Source organism: Syngnathus typhle, linkage group LG18 (assembly GCF_033458585.1).
Source record: "Syngnathus typhle isolate RoL2023-S1 ecotype Sweden linkage group LG18, RoL_Styp_1.0, whole genome shotgun sequence".
Classification (NCBI taxonomy): domain Eukaryota; kingdom Metazoa; phylum Chordata; class Actinopteri; order Syngnathiformes; family Syngnathidae; genus Syngnathus; species Syngnathus typhle.
In genome coordinates, this window is record NC_083755.1 from 630,001 (window position 1) to 632,500 (window position 2,500).

Genomic DNA, 2,500 nt, shown 5'->3' on the forward strand with positions numbered 1-2,500 from the left:
CCAGATATTGGGTACGGGCAAGTCCGGAGAGCAGGTGAGGTGGAAGTGGGGGTCCCTGTGCGGTCGTGCGGCAGGCGGTGCGTCTGGTGTGCGTTGGCGAGCCCTGGCTGCCAGGGCGACGCCCCAGAAATGGACCTGCCCCCCGTCGCTTCCGGATCTGGTGGAGAATAGAGTTCTGGAAGAACAACCAGGGCCACCGCTGCCTTAGTCAAGAAAGCAGGTCGGGAGCCTAGCCTGATCGAGTCCTCTGCTTTGGATCTCATGAAAGCCCTAGGGGGTAAGGTAGTGTGGCCGACAAAGTCCGCGAGGTCCAGACCTCGAGACCGATGGAGGACGGGTTGGGCGAGGCGGCTCGTCCAACATAGGAGGGTGTTCTACCACCAACAGCGCGGCTATTCTGAGGCGAGGAAGGGGCTGGCACGGCGGATCTTGGATGGTCTGACGCCCCTTAGGTGTGATTTGCCGCTGGAGTTGGTGCATAGGCACTTCAGGAGTAAGTGGGAAACGGTCAAGCCGTTTTATGGACTGGAGGGCTTCGAGGTGGGACTGACCGCGGATAACGAACCATTCTACCACCCGATCCTGGGGCCGGAAGTTGTATCTAACTTGGCTAAGATGAGGAATTGCTCTGCACCGGGCCCAGACGGGATCAAGAAGCAGGCTCTTCTTGGCTGGGACCCGGACGGTACGCAACTGGCGAGGCTGTTTACGACATAGATGGTGCGTGGAGTCGTTCCCCAAGTCTTCAAGGAGTGCAAGACCCGGTTGCTACCCAAATCGGCTGACCCTACTGAGCTGGGTACTGTGTCGGGCTGGAGGCCTGTGACTATCGGGTCAGTCGTGCTGAGGTTGTTTGGGCGGATAATGGCGATGAGACTAGCGCGAGCCTGTCCTGTTAGCCCCCGGCAGCGTGGTTTCGTCGCCGGCGCGAGTGGTTGCGAGGAGAACCTCATGATTCTTGACCGGATCATGGGGCATTCGAGGTCGGCTGGCGTGCCGCTGGCAGTCGTGTTCATTGATTTTGCGAAGGCTTTCGACTCAGTTTCTCATGACCATGTCCTGTGTGTGCTGGGAAGCTTGGGCGTAGACAGACGTGTAATCGAGGTGATCCGTCACTCGTATGTGGGCTGCTCGACCAGAGTGGGTTGCGAAGGCGCCTATTCCGAGCCCATCTCCATGAAGGTTGGTGTTAAGCAAGGCGACCCAATGTCCCCACTGCTTTTCAATCTCGCTATGGATCCTCTCATCCATAGCCTCGAACGCGAAGGAAGTCACCTGGTCTGGGGCGACCGCCGAATCGCCGCGTTGGCCTTTGCGGATGATGTAGTCCTGCTGAGTGGCTCGGAGGAAGGAATGAAGAAGAACTTGGTGATCCTGGAGGTCTTTTGCCAGCTTACGGGGCTGGCTGTCCAGCCAAGTAAGTGCCACGGTATTTGGATGGGTCCAAACGAGAGCGGCTGCGTAGCCTGGAGGCTGTGTGGGAAGCCGATACACATGGTAACTCCGGGTGAGTCAGGTCGTTATCTGGGGGCCAATATAGTGCCGTGGCGGGGAATTGTCTCTGAGGGTCTGGACGAGCAGGTGAGTATGGGGCTGCAAAGAATTACGGCGTCGGCGTTAAAGCCTTCGCAGAAGGTACTGGTGTGCAACACATTCTTACTCCCGAGAGTCACCTTCAGGGCAGTTGTCGGTAAGGTTTCAGCGACCAGATTGAGGTGGCTTGACGGGAAGGTGCGGATGGCTGTGAAGAGGTGGTTGCGTCTCGATCCGTCCACAGCGGGGGGCTTCATCTATTCGCGGACTCGCGACAGCGGGTTGGGCATCGTTAAGTTGTCCGTTACTGTTCCCAGAATACAGGTCATGCGCACCTGGAAACTCTGTTGGTCTTCGGATGTGTGGTTGAGATCTCTAGCTATTGAGGCGGTGCAAAAGCCTGCCTGGTTGAAGTTGTGGGTTGCGGCAGGCGGAGATCCGGGCGGTGTGCCGACGCTCGGCACAGGGGGCGCCGTCCCGGCTGCAGTTGCGAGCGCGCTAGTCCTCCCTGACTGGCGGCATGTGGAAAATCTGGCCTGGGGCGCATTGCGGGTCCAGGGAGTGGGAGTAGACCTGTTCCGTAACGATGCGATCAGTAACACGTGGCTTGCGGATCCTCTGGCTGTGAGGTTTCGTCAGAGACACTATCTGGTCGCACTCGCACTGAGAGCGGGTGTATACCCTACCCGGGAGTTTCGAGCGAGGGGCAGGGCCGAGTTGGAAGCAGCCTGCAGGCGCTGCGGTGCTGGGTTGGAAACAGGTTCGCACATCTTGGGTCAGTGCGCTTCCGTAAAGCGTAGCAGGATACGACGCCACAACAAGGTGTGCGAGCTCGTGGCCACGGAAGCAGAACGGCGTGGCTGGGAAGTGTCCAGGCAGCTGCACGTGGTGGCGCCTGGCATTGGTGTCCGACTTCCCGATTTGGTGCTGAGGAAAGGTGAAACCGTTCTGGTTCTGGATGTGACCA

The 2,500-nt window shown here is 58.8% G+C and overlaps 1 pseudogene; it reads left to right on the forward strand.

Annotated features, from left to right (window-relative positions):
* The window catches only part of LOC133143292 (28S ribosomal RNA), a 9,026-nt pseudogene that overhangs the window by 4,590 nt on the left and 1,936 nt on the right, over positions 1–2,500 (forward strand).